Source organism: Pinus tabuliformis, chromosome 6 (assembly GCF_031772625.1).
Source record: "Pinus tabuliformis cultivar Carrire ecotype Pingquan chromosome 6, CPIR1, whole genome shotgun sequence".
Lineage (NCBI taxonomy): Eukaryota > Viridiplantae > Streptophyta > Pinopsida > Pinales > Pinaceae > Pinus > Pinus tabuliformis.
In genome coordinates, this window is record NC_142292.1 from 289,417,646 (window position 1) to 289,439,197 (window position 21,552).

The window sequence follows — 21,552 nt, forward strand, 5'->3', positions numbered from 1 at the left end:
TGTGAAAGGACATGAACATAATGTATGCAAACTTGTGAAGTCCTTGTATGGCCTCAAACAAGCACCGCGAGCCTGGTATGAAAAACTAACTGAGCATCTTCTGAAACTCAACTTCAGTCATTTTGATCTTGATGATGCAACTTTATTTGTCAAGAAAGTTGGCAAAATAGTTGTATATGTTGTGGTATATGTAGATGATCTTTTAATGACAGGGAACAATGAAAGCTACATTGCATCCATAAAGAAGGAATTGGGGAAAAGTTTTGAAATGACTGATTTGGGCTATGTTCATTACTATCTTGGCATTGAAGTAACCCAACATCCAAAGTCCATATTTCTTTCTCAAAAGAAATACATTGGAGATTTTTTGAACAGGTTTGGCATGACAGAGTGCAATCCTCTTACTACTCCAATGGAACGTAACTTAAAGCTCACATCTATTGAAGGAAAGGAATTTGAGGATGCAACAAAGTATAGATAGCTTGTAGGAAGTCTGAACTACCTAACTACTACCAGACCAGACATTTCATTTGCTGTTGGAATCCTCTCCAGGTTTATGCAAAAGCCTTGTGAGGGACATTGGTCTGCTGCAAAAAGAGTTCTAAAGTACTTGAAGGGAACTCAAGACTTTGGAATCAAGTACACATAGGTGGATGACTTCAGTTTGATCGGATACTCTGATTCAGATTTCGATGGAGACAAGGAAACTGGGGTATCTACTTCAGGATATGCTATGAGTCTTGGATCAGGAGCTGTCTCCTGGAGATCATGCAAACAATCAGTTCCAGCAGATTCCACAACAGAAGCAGAATACGTGGCAGCAGCTGAAGCAACAAAAGAAATTATGTAGCTGAGGAAAATTCTTGAAGATTTGCAGGTAAAACAAGTACAATCAACTCCACTCATGATTGACAACACCTCTGCAATAAAGTTGGCCAAGAACCCAAAGTTCCATGATCGAACAAAGCACATCAATACTAAATATCATCTGATCTGACATCATGTTGAGGCCAAAGCAATCCATCTCCATCATTGTTCCACAAATGAGCAAATTGCAGACATCTTCACCAAAGCGCTTGGAAGAGAAAATTTTGAAAGATTCAGAACGACGCTTGGACTCACCAACATCCCTTCAGATTAAGGGGGGAAATGTTGATACCTAATCCTCACGATTGGGTGAATTTATGTAAATAATTAAATTAGGAATGTGAACAGTCATCAGGAGATGAACTGAGCAGTCACACCCTTTTGTATATAACAATAACATACCTAATGGAATAAATCGAATCAGTTTTATTGCCTATTGGAGTTATCTCCTGGCCTGACACCCTCTAAAAGCATTGGAATAGGTACAATTTTCATAAAACAGCAGGATGGAAATCAATGGCTATTGAAGGAGGTAAGGCATGTTCCAGATCTAAAGAAAAATCTAATTTCAATAGCGCAGTTGGGAGGTGAAGGTTGTGTAACTACGTTTATAGATAAAACCTGGAAGGTCACTAAAAGAGCCTTGGTGATAGCAAAAGGAGAAAATGTTGGTACATTGTATTTATGTAATGGTATTTCTAATTTTGTTAATGCTTTAACCTCTACAAGAGAAGATATGTCATTATCGTATCATAGGCTCCGACACATGACTGAGAAGGGGATGCAGATTCTTCACTCCAGAATTTTTTTGCCAGGTTTGAAGCTTGTTGATTTAAAATTCTATGAGAATTATGTTTATGGAAAACAAAAGAGAGTCAGATTCCTCAGAGTTAGGAAAGAAAAGAGGAGCGAAAAGTTAGAGCTTGTGCATATAGATGTATGGGGACCTGCCCAAGTATCATCTCTTGGTGGCTCTTGTTATTATGTTACTTTTATTGATGATGCAACTAGAAGAACCTGGATTTATTATATTCGAAATAATCTGATGTATTTGATACTTTCAAGAAATGGAAATCTTTGGTTGAAAATGAGACAGGAAAAAGGTTGAAGTGTCTCAGATCAGACAATGGAGGTGAATATTGCAGCAAAGAGTTTGATAGGTACTATTTAGAGAATGGAATTCGTATAGAAAAGACAGTTCTAGGAACACCACAAGAAAATGGTGTGTCAGAAAGGATGAACAAGACAATCATGGAGTGTGCAAGGTGCATGAGATTGCATGCAGGATTGCCTTTACAATTTTGGGTAGATGCTGTAGATACTGCTATTTATCTAATAAACAGAGGGCCTTCAAGTTCCTTGGATGGTGGTATTCTAGAGGAGGCATGGACAGGTAAAAAGGTAAACTACTCATTTTTAAAGACTTTTGGTTGTGAAGCCTTTGTCCACATTAATAAAGAAAATATAACAAATCTTGAGGCAAAATCAAAGAAATGTACCTTTATTGGATATGGTGTTAATGATTTGGGTTATCACTTTTATGATTATCAAAGACACAAAATCATTAGGAGCAAAGATGTCATATTCAATGAAAAAGTTTTGTATAAGGATCAACTACAGGAAAAGAAACAAGAAAAAGAAAATAGAGAATACACAGTGCTTGATGAGATCACAAAAAAAGTGAAGGTGACTAAAAATCATAATGATCAACAACCAGAACAACAACAACAACCACAACAGCGACAAGCACCTCAAACGCTTGAAAGTGGTGTTAGAATATCTACCAAGATAAGTAGACCCGCTGAACGATACTCTCCTTCATTATATTATGTATTCTTGACTGATTCTGGTGAACCAGAATGTTATGAAGAAGCGTTGCAGGTAGAAACCAGGAAGAAGTGGGAGTAAGCCATGAAAGAAGAGATGGACTCCTTAGCATATAGCCAGACTTGGGACTTAGTCAAGTTGCTTGCAGGTAAAAAAACATTGCAGAATAAATGGGTTTACAGGTTGAAGGAAGAAGATGGAGGTAAAAAAAGGTTTAAAGCTAAACTTGTGGTGAAGGGGTTTGCACAGAAAAATGGTATAAACATTGATGAGATATTTTCTCCTGTTGTTAAAATGACTTCAATCATAACTATTTTAAGTCTAGTAGCAGTTGAAGATTTGCATCTTGAGCAGTTAAATGTAAAGACAACCTTTCTCCATGGGGATTTGGAGGAAGCGATATATATGCAGCAGCCACAAGGATATGAGGTAAAAGGGAAGGAGAAACTAGTGTGCAGGTTGAAGAAGAGCTTGTATGGATTAAAACAGGCTCCAAGGCAATGGTATCTAAAACTTGATAGGTTTATGTCTGAACAAGGTTATACTAGATGTGACTCTGATCATTGTGTTTATCTCAAAAGGAAAAATGATGGCAGCTATATTATATTGATATTGTATGTAGATGACTGTTATAGACATTTCTGGGCACTGCAACCCCAATCATAAATGTCCATAAACCAAGGGCTCCTAAGTCCCTAAAAGTGTTGTTCCAACCCCTAAAAGAACAAGGTCAACTGATTACATCATCTCCCAGAAGTTCTCCATGAAAAACTACTTAGAACTAGTCAAAACTGGACCATCTCACCTGCTCCATGGTCAAAGTGCACTGCATCCCACCTAAATGCACACGGGAGGTGTGATGCATACTGAAAATCCCTTCTATGGGGTGCGAGTATATGTGTATTTTGATGGCTGATATGTTTATGGTATTTTTGTTCCTATTATGTTGGTTATACGTATATTTTATGACAACAACTATGTATATCTCTCAACATGTTTTTACTTGTAAATGAATGGATAATGTATCTATGGCCTAATAGATGATAATGAAACAAATGACATGAGGGAACAATGGTTCATAGCGGTTCTTAGATAAGTATGAAATCCCTACACTTAATTATGTTGTTTACTCCTGCAGGTTACATGTTGATGATATGTTTGACGGAATGCCTGGTATGAATAGTAGGGGTCTGATTAAGGTATTGTTCAAATTATTGCTTTTGCATCATTGTTTCCATGTATTTTTACTGATTTTAATCTATCACTCCATTCTGGGTAGTGGTCTAGGATTTGGGCTTGAAAAAGTGGCTTAAATCTTGGGGTCGATGGCATAGAATTGAAAACTTTGGTCTCTGGTCGCTAGCATGAAACCCTGTGAGAGCGACTTTTGGTCTCTGGTGTTTCTGGGAAAACTAGTATCTATTCGATCTACTAGTCCCACTAAGATGGGTAGCTATCTTAGAAACAAACAATCAAAGCAATTCGAGATTTCCTTTAAGTGTAATAGATAAGAGGGAAGAAAAGAGGACCAACCTGGTTCTTCCGCTTGGATCCTTGCTTGATTTCTCTTTCCCTTGATAGAATTTGCCACTCCTCTCCTACTTGTCCCGCTTTAAAGAGTATTTGTAGAGTCAAAGTAACAGAAAACCATCAAAGCATCTCTATCTAACACATCATAAACAATGCAAAATTAGAAACACATTGACCATACAATTGCATTCATAAACAATAAGATTCACAAACACACGATTATATGGAGGAAAACTCAAAGAAATTTATTAATAGTAGAAGAGAGGATTACAACCTAGTTGTCTGATCCAGCATCATCCTCCCAACATAGAAGCCCTCTTCACCTCATGAAAATCAAGATCACCCAACAATACAATGTCTCTTCTCACAGATAAACCAACAACACTTCCTTACAAATTACAAAATTCCATCCTCTAGATCTCTCAGATGAGGGATCCATTTATAGATGTCTTACAAGGGTGTGAGTCAGCTCTGGGTTTTTGATTAGTGTCATTCCACTGATAGTTATTCATTCCACTTGGAGATTTCATTGATCTCTTACTCATCCCTGGGCGAATTCAGAGAGGCAAGTGTCATATGAGAAGTTTCTGGAAGATTCCATGATCATCCACTTAGCAAACTGTCTCTGCCATTTGTCTATTCTTGCTCATCGCACCCCACAGAAGGATCTTTCAGTATGCAACACACCTAGCTAGTGTGGCAGCCAGTATGCATCGCACCTTGACCATGGAGCAGTCAGTATGGTCCAGTTTTGGCCAGTTCTGAGTGGTTTTTCAGGTGGAACTTCTGGGAAATGATGTAATCAGTTGACCATGATCCTTTAGGGTATGAAACAACACTTTTAGGGGTTAAATATCCCTTCATTTATGGACATATGAGTTTGGGGTTGTAGTGCCCAAATATGTCTATAACAGTTGCCCCCTAAAGCATGAGGTCGTAAATCTTTTGATGCTAGGTGAAATGCTTTATCATGAGGATCTGAGGTATTCGAACTGGAAGGTGACCTGTATAAGATAAAATACAATACATCATCATCATATTATTTTCATGATCTAGCTGAGGTGGGCATTCCCATGCTCAGCTTTATAAATTAATTTTCATGTACATAGGACAGACAATCGTCTGCTATTGCAGACTGGTGATTCTTCGCATGAAGAGTCATCTTCCTGGCTTAGATGACTATCTGTGTAGCTTCTGTGTACAATTGATGTCTTTATTTTCCTGAATATATCATAGCTCGAATGGATGAAACTAGATCTGGGGTCTTCAAACTCATTCAATCTTCGCCCGATATACAAGTCGATCCATGTGAAAAGATGTTCTGAAGTGGAACATGGAAAGACATTGCCTGATTACCAGCCAATAATGTAAGTTGGCGCGAGAGGAATCACCGATAATGATAATGACCCTCAAGGTACTATAGTACAATTCACGTGGTGTGAATATATGATCTGATGTTGAACACCATGCAAAATCTTTCGGTCGAAGGCCATTGATGTAAACCTGTCGCCGAAAGTGAGAAACTTGCCATGGAGGCATGCAAGCTTCAAAGTACTGAAAGGGTTGTTTCTAAGTCAACTTCTTGGATAATGAGCTGATTTTGACAAGAAGTGACTCACCGTAGGAGGCCTTAGTGTATCCCACATCTATGACATGAAACGGAACAGAAAGGTCTTCTGGAGGTGAAAACGATCTAGTGATATAAGGTTGAGGAGTGGCAGTCATGAAAAATGAAGGGTGAAGGTATTGCAGTGGATGAGGTGTTAGCTGGATGGTAAATTCTCTGAATGACTTCTCTTGAACATGTCGGTGACACTGATATGGATTGGTAGCATTAACCCCATGGATGGTATGGAGGACCAATGGTGATATGAATCGTGAATGGAATAACCCAACTCGACTCAATCATGGTGATGGAGTGAAAGTGTCATGTTTAAGAGAGACTTGCTACCAATAAAATTCTCCAAGTTTTCTTCCCTTTTTCCCCAGTCATTGCTGATCAGTACCTCTTTATTTTTTTCAAGCTTAAGGAGGATAACATATTCTTGGTCTATAATTTGCCCTTCGGGAAAACTTGTCGTTATGTTTTAGCGAGCCTAGCGACAATGAAACTCGTTCTTGTCTAGATGGACAAGTTTGTTGCTATTCTTTTAAAAAGTTTAACAACAAAGATAACTCAGTCCTTTTCATGTTTAGAGACTTTGAAAAGGGATGAAAAGGAAACTCCAATAGTCCTTTTTCATAGCATAATCCTTTAAGTCCGAAAATGTATAAAATAATACGAAAGGGTGACTTTTCGATCGTTTTAGCGAGCCGAAAAAGACAAGCGCTCAATCTTTTTGTTTGATAATCCCTCAAGTCCAAAAAAATTAAAATGTACAGGAGGGATGGTGCTTCCCTTTACTTTAACGAGCTAGGAAGGCCAATAGCTCGACAATCTTTTTATATTTAACGAGTCTAAAAGAGTTTAAAAGAGACTCGTTTTTGAGGAACGAGTGGTATTTTCGGGTAGCAACTGGTTCCAGGTAAGTTTGGAACTTCTCAAAACATGGCAGTGTGAAGAGGGTGGCTAATAGAATCACTTGTCGCAGTTGTTCCTCAAAAGGGTAAACAATCAAGTGGAAGCATATGATCAACCAAAAGAATGAAGGTGACGGTAGGAACACAACCAAGGTTCAAAAAGGCTGATAGCAGGGAAATCACAAAGGTTTTTTACCAAAGGGGGATTCATTTTTTAATGAGCTTGAACCACGAGAAACTATGCTCATAGGCGAGTTTATTTTTTAATGAGCTTGAACCTTGCGTAAACATTGCTCATGATTTTGGTCAAAGATATTCAGTTCACCATTTAGCACATTAGATTCTTTCATCGGTCGTTCAACCTGCTCAATTGCTCTGTCAAATTGATTATAAATACACATATATATGCCTGAAAAATGAATTAAAAACTAACATCTTACTTGAAGTATGTTAATAGTAACATAAAAAGTAGTCTTACCTCCCATTTTTACCATTTCATTTCAAATTTGGTACTTTGGAGCTCTGGAGTGGTTTTCCCCCTCAAATTTCATCAACTGATTTTAGGAGATCCGATGGACTATTCTCCACGCCGTCAGGACTAGGTAGGAGCTAACCTTGAGCTCTTCATTTTCATTCCATCTTTTTTTGATTTTGAGCAAGTTTTCCCTTCCTTCTGAGCCCTTGGGGTTTGAAGAATTCGTTCACCCATCATTGCACCTGCCCTATATCGAAAGGTGCGATGCATACTGAGCTATACACTGGCTCGTCAGTATGCATCTCAGCTATTTGAAAGGCAAGGTGCGATGGGCGCAAAAGGGAAACTTTACACAATAATTTTTATGAAATATTTGCCCGTTTTTGCTCAAATTTGGATCCTAATTCATATTTTGTCTATGAATAATATATTTGTTGGATCAAGATGGTCATTACGTGGCATGAACGTGAACATGAAGAAGAGGATATGATTGCCCTACATGATCAGGGTACTGTTACTGCATTGCGAAACTGTGGTTTTCTCAAATTCTTCTGTATATCCAGCATGAGGCAACAAATCAGTTTGTTGCAGTATTTTCTCATTGCTTTGGATCCGACCAACTAGGTATTCCAGATTAGAGGCAAATCTTTCCACTGACAGTTGAGGATATCTACTTTTTGACGGGGTTATCGAGGCGTGGTGCCCCTCTTTCACTGTCGGGATCCACCCGTGGGGGTGAATCTATGAGAGATTATATCTGTCAATTTTTTAGAGATGGATCTCAGCCTAGCAGAGATGGCAGGATCAATATCCGGGATGTCACTAATCGGTCTCTGAGGACCATTTTATTCACCTTTGCTAGATTGGTTGGTAGCGCGACTCTTCATTTGGCAAATAGATCTTATGTGCAGTATGCCTTGGAATGCCTGGAACCAAAGGTATTCAACTGGTGCGAGGCAGTACTTCAGGTGATAAAAGAACAACTCTCTAAGGTAAAGAATGTAATATCCAAGAACTTTGGCTACGGTTCCATTTTGACTGCTTTTTCCTTGGAGAAGATCCCACTGATGCAACCTCAGTACATTTCACTGAGATTGCCAGCACCAAGGGAACCCAGGATGCAGAGATGGGTTGATCTCATGGCCAGACATGCTGGTCAGCCACAAATTTCTTTCTCTAATGCCTTCTTTGAGTGGTCCGATCATCAAGAGATGGTCCTCGCAGAGTATCCATACGTTGGGATGGATTTCTGTGGCGACCCGGATTTGGCATTACTGGCTGGCGAGCAGTGGAGTGCCATGGGTAAATTGATTTGACCATATATTCGTTTATCAGTTTTATAATGTTTCTATGTTTTTAAATGTTATCAAGACTAATTGAAACCATATGTGTGTGCAGATATTGGGCCAGCGTGACCAACGGTCCGACCAAGGGCGGCAACTGACGTTCCAGGAGGAGAGGCTTTAGGGAGGGCTGTCCTTTGCAATCTGAACATAGAAGAGACCCTGGCAGTATTGCAGGATCAGATCGAGGGTCTTACCCTTGGTATTCAGGATGTGAGGACCGACGAGTTACCTCTGAGGTTACAGCGCCATACTACTGGCATGCCGAGTCGATGGACTAGGCTCTTGCATATGATCGCATAGGCGGTGACATGTTATCACCAGCATCATTAGTATAGGATGCTTTTTTGCATTCATTTTTGAGTTTCTTGGTCGTGTGACCGATTTTCCCTTGCACACAAAACATTTTGAAAAACTATAAACAGTTATATATTTTTGATTTTGGGATTTTTATTTTGGTTAAGTTACGTGATCCAGATGCAAATGTTAATGTGAAATGCTTTTCTTTACAAATGCTGCAAATTTCTATCTAACACATAATTTGCTAATGAATCAGTTAATGTGTTTAAGTTTCTGGAAATATGTTGATGTTGAATGGAATCAAACTATCTTTCCAAAATCCTGACCCTTAGGAACATACGATAGATAGCTAGGTTCCGAACGGAATAGATGCTCGTAAGCTATATAATGACGAGCTGCGAATCTAGACTGAGAACAAGTCGGTGTATGCCATGTGAAATGACATCAGAGAGAAGCTCAATCAACGTGCTATACTTAGCAATGTTGTTTGTTGATCGACCAATACATATCCCCCTGAAACTCACCAACTCGCCACTTGGAGGAAAAATGGCCCAGGCTACAGAAGATAGGTTCCGCGTACTATGACTAGCTCCGTCGACGTACCCAATGAATGATTCCAAAAGGTCCGACATCTGCAAAAAATGCAAAGTGGATTACCTAACCAAAATGACAACTCTTGATGAAAACAAAAACAAAACAAAAGCATATCTATAAAGAGATTACTACACTTGATCAAGCATAGTAACGCATAAGATACAACCCATTTCGGGGTTGCGACAGTGGAATTCCATCGTAATCTACTAGCTCATAGGATCCTTTTGCTAATACATGCTTAACAATGTAGGGGCCCATCCATAATTATTTGAACTTACCTGCTCTCAATTTTTCAGAGTCCTGATTGTAAAGCAAGACCAGGTCACCTTCTGAGAAGAATCGAGGTTTGACATTCTTGTCAAATTGCGCTTTGACATTCTTATGTGCTTTGTTAGCCAGTGCGGCGTCACGACGGGTTTCATCCAAGTGGATTAGTTCCAAGAAACGAGCCTCTTCCTCTGAAGTTTTGGGAAGTAGATCAATTGCGAGCTTGAGAGATGAAATTTCACACTGAATCGGTAAGATAACTTCCAGGCCATACACCAACTGAAAAGGCGTAAATCCGGTCACATTTCTTACCGAAGTCCTAAATGCCCACAGGGCTGAGTACAGGATTAAATGCCAATCCTGTTTGTGGCGTCCAATCATTCTCTGCAGCATGCGCTTTAGGACTTTGTTGATTGCTTCAACCTATCCGTTAGCTTGCGGATAGTATGGAGTAGAACTATCGTGGGATAGTCCTAATTTGGCAGTCAATTCAACCATCATGTGATTGTGAAAATGTGATCCATGATCTGTGACTATAGCATGTGGAACACCGAACCTAGAGACTACATGATTGAAAAAGAAAAGAGCAGCTATTTCGCCGATGTTGCTTAATGTAGGCATTGCTTCGGCCCATTTTGTAAAATAGTCGACAGTGACTATGATATACCCATGGCCCCAGCCGAGGTGGGGTTACATGTCATGAAATCTATGCCCCATTTAGCGAATGTGCCAACAACAACTACTGGATGCAGTGGTGCAGGTGGTAATCTGGTTTTGCGATCAAAAATCTGACAAGCATGGCAACTTCTGACTGCAATTATGTAATCTTTGAAGATAGTAGGCCAGAAGTAACTAGCTCATAAGATCTTTTGTGCAGTAGCATAACCAGATAGATGCCCCCCACATGCACTTGAATGACAGTCATTTAGGAATTTTTCAGCCTCCTCATGTGTGAGGCACCTTCGTAGAACTGTATCAAAACCACGACGGTAAAGTGTATCACCAACGATCATGTAGTCTTTTGCTTGGTATTGAATATGTCGCTGTTCCGAGTGAGAGGTGTTAGGCCTAAAGGTTTGGGTTTGGAGATAGATTAGTATATCTCCATACCACGGGTCGCTTGATGATATCAGAAACAGAGTTTCGTCCACGATTGATGCTTTAGATGTTAAATCGTTGGACAGTGATGGGAGATCACAAAGTAACTCCACGAAGACTATAGATTTCTTTGATTTGGATTTGGTAAATTCCAGATCAAACTCTTGCAAAATTGCTATCCATTTGGAATACTTTCCCCCTAGTAATTGACGTGACAGAATGTAGGTCATAGGGTTGCAATCTGACAAAATGGTAGTTTTGCGAAAGAGTATATAGTGTCGAAATATCTATACTGCTTGAACAGCTGCTAAAGCCAGCTTTTCAACATAGGAGTACTTGCTTTCTGTATCATTTAAGTTGTGGCTTAAATAATACACAGGATGTTCTATTCTATTGTCTTCTTGTACTAAAACCATGGCGATGGTTGTATCTATAGCTGCGAGATAGAGGTTAAAATCTTTTTGATAGTCAGGAGCGTACATTAATGATGCTTTTACTAGGGAACCTCTTAGAGCATAAAAGAAAGCTTGCGCAACTTGATCCCAGTTGAAGGGTACTTATTTTTTCAAAAGACGTGTATAACCTTTAGCAAGTTCGGCATAATTTGGAATGAACCTCATTAGAAAGTTTTCTTTCCCTTGGAGTTTCTAAATTTGAAGCAAATTTGAAGGTGGAGGCATGTCGATGATTGCCTGAACCTTACATGGGTCGAGTCGAATTCCGTCCTTAGAAACTACGAAACCAAGTAACTGACCAGAATGAACACAAAACACACACTTGTGTGGATTGAGTCATATCTTGTAGTGTCGACAACGTAGAAATATAGCTCTCAAATGCAGCGGTTGATCAGTCCACTTTCGTGAATGAGCCAGTAGATCGTCGAGATACGATTGAACAATGTGTTTGATGTCATGGAAGGCGTAGTTCATTGCCCTTTGAAATGTTGCCCTTGCATTCTTCAAACCGAAAGGTAGTTTGTGATACGCAAATGTGCCCCATGGACATATAAATGCAGTCTTTGACTGGTCCTGTGGGCGGATATTGATTTGATTGTATCCGGAAAATCCATCCATAAATGAAAAGATTTCGCATCCGACACATTCATCAATTATTTGGTCGATGAAGGGTGTAGGGTAGTTTTCCTTTGGACAAGCTTGATTTACATCCTTGTAATCGACGCACACTCGAATCGTTCCTTGCTTTTTCATGATAGGAACAATATTCAATACCCATTCAGTGAGAGAAATAGGGTAAATGAAACCAGCATGCAAAAGTTTTTCAACATCTGCCTTAATGGCGGCGACTTTCTTCGGGTGAACCAGTCAAAGCCGTTGTCTTACTGGTTTGACATCTAGATACATCTTTATTTCATGTTCAATGATACTCGAGTCAATGCCTTGCATTTCTTCATATGACCATGCAAAGACATCTTTGAATTCATGAAAGAGAGCACAATATATTTCCAGTTCTGAAGGAGAACAAGATTTGCCAACACATATATTCTCTACAACATTAGGTTTGGTCGAGATATTAATGGCAATAGTTTCTTCAATATTGGACAGATTTCACTTGGAATCCACCATATTTATAATATTTGATAGAAAGTCAAAGACTAAAGGATGATTAAGGTCGCTAGAATAATCTTTGTTGTTATTTTGAAGCTGGGAACAATGGTGGTGATCTTCCCATGGTGCCTCTCCTATCATCATTGACTAAATGATTCCTTTGTCTGTAGAATGTACATGAGACCAAGGATCAGAAGAGGTGCCATACTCTAGAGACCTATCTATCCAAACACTTGTAGAGCATTGATTTGGGTTCGCCACCCATGCCCAAAAAACTGATTGCTACAACAATTCTATAGGGCTTGGGGGCAACACCTGGCGATGATCCACACTATCAAAAAGTTCAGAGTTCTTCTTAATCTTTGTTGATGTAGAAGATATCATGTGACAGGTTTCCACTGTGGCCACTTTCGCCAAATTACTCGGTGGCGGGAGGGCAAAAGTACCCATTAAGGAAGGGTTTTTAGGAGACCTACTTTGATATTTTGAAGCGTTTTAGAACTTCCATGGATCAATGGAATGCTTCCAGTAACATGCGAACTGTTGGGGAGAAAGGTTAGTTGGTCAATGATTGTAATCTTGCCTTGAAAGGGAAATGCAATCTTTCAAAAATATGTTGACACAACAACAACCATAGCATAAATCCAGGGCCTGCCTAGTAGGATATTGTAGTCAAGGTTTCCATCAATGACCTCGACTTCAATTTCTACTATCTTTCCCCCCAGTTCAACTTGCAAGTTACTTAATATCCCATACGGCGTATATGTCCTTCCATCGAATGATTTTAATGTTGTTGATGATCGTGACAAGGGTGGCGAGCCTAAAGTTTTCCAGCAACTCATTGACATAATACAGGTAGATGCCCCCTCATCAATGATTGTTCGATGAACAGTTTTATTGAGGGCTTTTACCTGTATAAGGAAAGCGAGCTGTGCCGGTAACTGAGGTTCATATCCTTTATGATTAAAGGCCACCAAATTTGAATCTGTTGGATCAATCCCACCTATCGTTGATAACAAAGCCTGCTTTTGGGAGGGGCAATTCTGTAGTACTTCAAGTGTTGACATAGCAGATGGCGATTGGGCCAGATCCTCCACTATATTATAATTCTGTGCTGCTCGGGCACGAGGATTAAACATAGATTTATGTACTACTCCCTTTGGCGGTTTTATAGTTAATTCAGGAATGATGGGTGGAACAACTTCTAGTGAGGTTGTTGTCGAACTACTAGGTTGATCTATAGCCTTGTTTTTCAATGATTGTGGATTTCCATAATTTTTATTCCTTGTTGATATCAAAGCATCATTTTGCTGTTTCGATATGGATAGCATAAGCACTTGGGATGGGGAAGCACGATCAATAGCAACTAGATTAGTTTCTGGGTTTGGAAACGGATCAGTCAATACCGCTTAGGTACTTGAAGTCTTTAAAAACTTTGTGACCTCAACTCGACATGGACAATATCTCATATAATGGTCCTCATCACATATGAAACATGGCTGATTAGGTTTCTTTCGCCCAGTAGGGTTTCCAGAAGGTTTCTCAGGAGTTGAATCTTCCTGTTTCTTCTTTTTGTTTTTCCCTTTCTTCTTGCCCCCTGGTTGCTTTGGTTCTTTGCCCTTGTCAGATGACATGACATTAACCTCCAAGGCAAGAGGTTCTTCATTTGATTTTTGACTAGAAACTGAAAGGGCTTTTTTAGATGCAGCCTTGTGGTTTTCATGCTTGTTGTACCAATCATGCCATCACCGGCATGAGAGTCCCAGTTTGATTTAGGAGGGGGAGGAATGGAAAATTCTGGTCTAGGAGCGTCAAGAATTTTGTCATAGAGCATGTCAGACTGAGTATAGATCAAGTCTAAATATTGTGCACGAGTAATGACTTGCTCTTCAGTGACAACTCCTCCTTTAGCCATAGCCTCTGTGATAGAGGGTAATAATGACTTTATAAACCATTCAGCTAAAAGCTGATCAGGAACATACGTCTTTAGCATTTGACAACGACGCCGCCACTCATGAATATGATTAGATATGTGAGTGGCTGTTGTCTGTTTAAAGTTGGTAAGGAGTTCTGTTCCTGTTTCGTACCTTATGGGTAACTGAAAGTGGGTTAGAAAAGTCGTGGCAAGGGTGCTGAAGTTATCAAATGAGGCTCTATGCAATTCAATATACCATTTTGCTGCTGGACCAATTAGTATTCATTGAAAAAGGCGAAGCCTAATTGAATCATCATTCAAGGTGTTAGATGAGCACCACAAATGCAAAGTCATTACATGATTCGATGGATCTTCACTTGGATTTCCATTGAATTTAGGAATATCAGAGGGAAGTTTATGAGGAATCACTGGCCACCAAGGGGCATAAGCAATTCGATCATTTGTTAGCTGATTCAGATTAGGTAATTCTGGAGTTGCTACAAAGGCAACTGTTGATTCAGGTTTGGTGAAGCATACCCAGGATAAGATGGAATCGCCTGAGAAGTAGGTCTTTGCATATGAACATAATGTATCTGATGCTGATAACTTTGATAAGGTTGATGGGCATAATTATTATAGTATGGATGTTGATAACCATTTTGAAAATTTGGCTGCCTGTTACCTACAAAGCCTTGTTGCTCAGGTCCTTAGTAAGCTTGCTGGAATTGCGGTTGTTGATATTGTACCAGCCATGGTTGTTGGACCATTTGTTGTTGCCCAATACTAGATGATTGACCAAGATGCGGAGTGATAGTACCTGTTTGAGCCTGAGTTGTTCTAGGTAAGGAGGCACTAACCTGAGGTTGTGATTGAGCCACAGAGACAAGAGGCTGTTGTATTGCAACCTGAGAGACTTGAGGTTGACACACAACAGGTAGTGCTTGTACTTGCGATACAGTCACAATAGCGGGTGTAGTGGGAATATTCAACACAGGTTAGACCGGTTGCATTGAATATACAACCCTTGGTTGTTGAGGTAGTATTGGTACCCAACCACTGGATGTAATTCCAGTTTAACTTGAATTTTGTTGTAAACTCTCATATGGTTGTTCTCCAGGAGGGAACAATGAAAAGGCATACTGCCCTCATATGGTGGCAATCCAGTGCTTAAAGGATAGATTAGCCTTTGAAGACATACAAGATCAATTTGTTGAGTTTCAACATAAGAAATACCAGATGAGACTCCGGATGAAGAAATAGGAACTGACCATGTCGTCAAAACAGTCCCTGAATGGACTCTAGCTAGCTGTTGATAACTAGCTGGGATAGATGGTATACCAACAAACATTGTAGGAATGGCGGCAGGAAGCTCTACCATAGCCATGTTAGTTGACACAGTCCTAGATGTTGATGGTTGCTTAGACATATTTAGTCTATCCAAAAGATTTCCTAGCGATTCGACAGGAACTTGCAATGAAGGATGATTAAAAGAACTAACTTCTGTAGTAGAAGGATATAAGTGGATCCCAGTTCCAAAATGCAATGGAGTACTGGATGGAAGATCCTCTACTATCTCTTCTATGGCAATCAGTCTAGGTGGAAGAGGTAGACCGTCAGGTCTGTAAAATATTTCTGGAGCCGAAGAAGGTATAGCTTCTGTAGTAACAGATACTAGAGGAGTGGCACCTTCTGAATTCTGGAATTCAACTTCCAGATGTTTAGGTAAGTGAACTTCAGTCCCTAGTTCAACTCTAGATGGAGCTATCTCAGGTATAAAAGTGCCTACTGTTACACTAGGATCAGTTCTAATGTCCTCTTGTAACCGTGGATCTTCTTCTATAAAGGCATATGTACCAGAAATGATTAGAGCAACTGTAGTCTCTGACGATGTTGAAACACAAGTTTCAAATAAATCAGGTGAATTGGACTCAGTTAAACGAGACCGTTTTGCCCAGAATGGTTTTGTCTCCGGAGTCAAAGATGGTTGACTCGCTAATCTCTGCGAACGACGGGGTTTTGATTGACTTTCTTCCACGATTGCGGATTACTTGATCAACTCAAAATTAAAAGGGAAAAAGATGTTCCATATTAAATAAATTTTATGACGCTTTGACACAACTTATCTTTTTCAATTTTTTAGAGTCGAGAAAAAGCTAAAGGTGACTCTAGTCGCCTTCAATTTTTAATGAGCCTGAAGTGACAAGTGCTCAGATGGACCTTTTCTTTTAAGGAGTCGAAAAGGAATGAAAGTGACTACTCTGGAAATATAGACAGAGGGATTACCAAATCAATCAAAAAACTACAATATACACCTTGGTGGTAAATTAAAGATAAATTACCAAGGACTCTACGTATGACAGTCAATCTTCCTGAATGTTGTGTTCAGTGCATTGCAATCGATAGGGCAACAGACACGGCTTCCTAAGGATAAAGGATATCAGCCTATTGTGGTCTCCCAATATATACTCGACGGTATGGGGAGCACAAGTCCGTACTGGCACTTGTCATACTAAAGAGGAGGAATCACCCAAACTTTGATGAAAATGATAGTTACCAAGTTTTACGACGCCGAAACACGTCTCTAGCCTAGACTTCTAGATGTGTTGCGTTAGGTTCCAAAGCGTTTTTATGTTCATTGAGATTTATTTTAGAGTTGATCTTGCTTAGAAGTTTGTATTTCAAGGTTCACCACATGATATAGATGTAAAATTCCTAAATATGCAATCTAAAATGATAAACAATTGTTTATTTTGTTTTAGCAATGAAAATCTTAGCTACTAAGGAAAGAAGAATACAATTCTTTCAACATAGAGCAAAGAGCACACACTAAATGCACTTTTCCTAAATCATCTTTCGCACACAGTATAAATGCAAATGCAAATGCATGTATTTTTTTTTCGTTTCCTTAATGTGAGAATGCTCAAAAGGAAAACTAATTATAGATCTAAACTATTTTCTTCAAAGCGACATTTTGACAATTTCTTTTCAAAAAACGAAAGGAAGACTAAAATGACACTTTTTGATTTTGAATGGAAAACTACTTTCGACACTTCAAATATTAACAATCCAAATCAAATACAATGACAAAAGTACAATCGACTATCTAGAGGAGGAAGACTTTACGACACTCTTCTTTTTGACTCAAAATGACAGTTATGACACTTTTTTGCATCAAAAACGACAGTTCGATTAAGCTACTTTCGACAAAGGAGGACTGTAAATGATTGAAAAATACATAAAAACATTTACAAATCCTAATCAATGGAGGCTGAATAATGTAAAGGAAGGAGGCTTCAGTAATGAGATACTGATCATGAACAACAAAACTATTGAATAGAGTTGAAAACAAGGAGAAAAGAAACCAAATTTCAAAGAGAAAAACAGTGTCACTCAATCATCGCACCTGTCCTTCAGGGAAACAGGGATGCATCTCACCTGCAACACACGGGAGGTGCGATGCATACAGGCTACCTAGTTGCAGACAGTGCGATGGGCCAGGGAGCGAAATTGAGTTTGGTTTTTGCTCAAAATTTATAGCTAAGTTCAATGATTTAGGCTGAGTTATGTTGGACAGTAAAAACTAAGCATAGGGGTATGATCTTATGAGGTTATGAACTACCACAAGGGTGCTTAGGATGCTTGTAAGTCAGATGTTTAGTTCATAAACCAACCCAGAGATTGATTGAAGCAGCATTCATCTACTTCACAATTGCATAGCAAAGGCGGTTCAAAGGCTAGCTGGCTAACTTTAGGCTCCGTTTGTAGTTTATAAAGCAAACAACAATAACAAACAAACAAACTATTCGCTCCCCAGCAGAGTCACCATTTTGTTTCTAGGAAAACTAGTGTCTATTCGATCTGCTAGTCCCACTAAGATGGGTAGCTATCTTAGAAACAAACAATCAAAGCAATTCGAGATTTCCTTTAAGTGTAATAGATAAGAGGGAAGAAAAGAGGACCAACCTGGATCTTCCGCTTGGATCCTTGCTTGATTTCTCTTTCCCTTGATAGAATTTGCCACTCCTCTCCTACTTGTCCCGCTTTAAAGAGTACCTGTAGAGTCAAAGTAACAGAAAACCATCAAATCATCTCTATCTAAAACATCATAAACAATGCAGAATCAAAAACACATTGACCATACAATTTCATTCATAAACAATAAGATTCACAAACACACGATTATATGGAGGAAAACTCAAAGAACTTTATTAATAGTAGAAGAGAGGATTACAACCTAGCTGTCTGATCCAACATCATCCTCCCAGCATAGAAGCCCTCTTCACCTCATGAAAAGCAAGATCACCCAACAATACAATGTCTCTTCTCACAGATAAACCAACAACACTTCCTTACAAATTACAAAATTCCAGCCTCTAGATCTCTCAGATGAGGGATCCATTTATAGATGTCTTGCAAGGGTGTGAGTCAGCTCTGGGTTTTTGATTAGTGTCATTCCACTGATAGTTTTTTATTCCACTTGGAGATTTCATTGATCTCTTACTCATCCCTGACTGGATTTAGAGAGGCAAGTGCCATATGAGAAATTTCTAGAAGATTCCATGATCATCTACTTAGAAAACTGTCTCTTCCATTTGTCTATTCTCGCTCATCGTACCCCACAGAAGGATCTTTTAGTATGCATCGCACCTGGCTAGTGTGGCAGCCAGTATGCATCGCACCTTGACCATGGAGTAATTAGTATGGTCCAGTTTTGGCCAGTTCTGAGTGGTTTTTCAGGTGGGACTTCTGGGAAATGATGTAATCAGTTGACCATGATCCTTTAGGGTATGAAACAACACTTTTAGGGGTTAAAGAGCCCTTGTTTTATGGACATATGAGTTTGGGGTTGTAGTGCCAAAATATGTCTATAACATCCGGTCACTCCCTTTCCCATAACATTAGAGTGACTATGGCTTAAGAGATCTAGAACAACAGTGGAACCCCAGGGACAGGTTGTTTGAGTGGCTGACATGTCTCTTGAGGATCCTAAAGCTAATGTTGGATGATTTTGTGTGATGTTTCCATTGATTCCACTTCCTTAAGGTCACATAGGAGGTCAAATCTAATCATAGTAGCTTCTCGTCTCATGTTTACCCCAGTTGGCATGGTTACTTGGGTGGATGTGGGAGGAGGGTGTTACAGATTAGTATCAAAGAATGGTTCAACTCTCGAATTGGATGGGTGGTGTGCGTTGGTCATGCATGAAATTTGCATGTGTGTCTATTACACTTTCATTCCATGTGCTTGTTGCATTAATTTGATGATTGATTATGGTTGTAGTCAGGTTGTCATGAGGAACTTGATGTTGATTTTGTGGAATGCATTTGTCATGAGTATATGTCTGGTTTCATGTGGTTATATCTCGCTTACATGATTGATTTTATGTTGCCTACTTAAAGGTTAAATTCTTGAATATTTTGATTACATGAATCAGTCTTATAGGTTGATTACAAGAATTGATCACTTATTCTCGACTACATGTGTTTATGCGTATGTGTAGTTGATTAGGCATTTCTTATGCATGTTGATGGTTGCATGTGGCAATGCGTACAATGGAGTAATGGTTGTTGTCATGCATGAGGTCATGGTTTTTGTAGTTGATATGGTCATGCATTAATGAATGGACTCTAGCTAGAAGAATGTGTAAATGGTTTTCTACTCATGTGTTATATGTCTATATGCAGTGATTATGCATGAATGGTCTTGGTCATAGTTTTGCATGAATAGTAGGTCAAACATGCCTTGTGGAGTCATGGTAAGCAATATAGGTCATCATGATGCTATTGGTTTCTATGATGCTAATGCGTTGGCTAAGATAGAGCAGGATATGCAAACTATCAAAGTGAGGTTGCAACATTAGACTTTGGGGTAAGAGCAGACCACCATATAGGTACTGTATGTTGGGCATGTAGGTATGTAGGTTAAGGATTGTTATATGAAATAGTGTTATATAAATTAGGTTTATGTACATGTATTTTGATGTTATGGTTACGTACATGATAGATGATAGTTGATTAGCATAAGTCGGATAGTCAAGAATGATGGTAACATGTGGTTGTATGCATTGCTATTGTTGTTTTATGTTGGATAACTTGATGATTATGTTATATGCTATTGATGAGCATGATAGGTTAGCTTGTTGTTGTTATATGCTAGTAGCTTGATTATTAGACTTATTACATTAAGATCTTGATGTTATATGTATCATGCTAAATTGGATTGGCCTATGTAGATGGTTATGGTTGTGGTATTCAGGTATGAGCTGACATATTTGTGATTTGCTGTCGTACTAATCTAGACCGATCATACATATGTGATTGCTATGCATAAATGATAATTGCTTATGAGTTAGGATGTGAGCATGTTAGTTAGTGATTGTTATGGATAGCGTGATCTTACTTGTGTTTGAGTTGATATGTTGTGAAGTTATATCATGCTAATCTGGATTGATTGTGCAAATAAGATAGGCTCCTCTGAGATACAGTAAGGTACGAGTTTTCTTATGTCGTATATTTGGTGCTTGACTCTTTGATTATGTGTTATATGGAATTTGTATCTACGGATAAACACATTTTCCCTAAGTGGGCAACTACACTTAGAACAACAGAAAGAAAGTAGCTTAACCTTTTCCTATAGTCGATATATGAGATGAAGGAACTTGTAGTCTTTCTCTTCCTTGATCTCATTTGAATTGCTCCTGTCTCTCCCACTTGAACTGAATCCGCTCAATTGGTACTTGTGTCAACATAAATAGAAACAATAATGATCAAAGAATACATATCTATCTACTATAAACCAATGGAATCGAAGACATTGAAACACATAATCATCATAGATATGAACAAGAATATGAGAAAAGGAATAAACAAATTTATTAATGTAGAAGGAAGAGTTTCACCCAATGCGGTTCAATCTCGTGTCACTCATTCAGCTTCAGTCCAACCGTCATCACACCAAAAGCACACCAATCCAGCAGCATAACATTACTTGACATGAACTCAAATCTCAAACCAAAAATATTTCCTTACAATCTTCATATTTTAGCCCCTTGATCACTATGATGAGTGCTCAATTTGTAGTGAAATGGAGGTGGTTTTGTCATAAATTGGGTATTGAATGGCCTTCCAAAATTGGAGTTAGTTTCCATGGAGCAAGGGATGAGAGGAAAGGAGGTTAATTGATCCATAGCCTATCCAAATTCGAGCTCATAGGATGAGATAAGATATGGGATCTTTCTATAATGATTTAGAA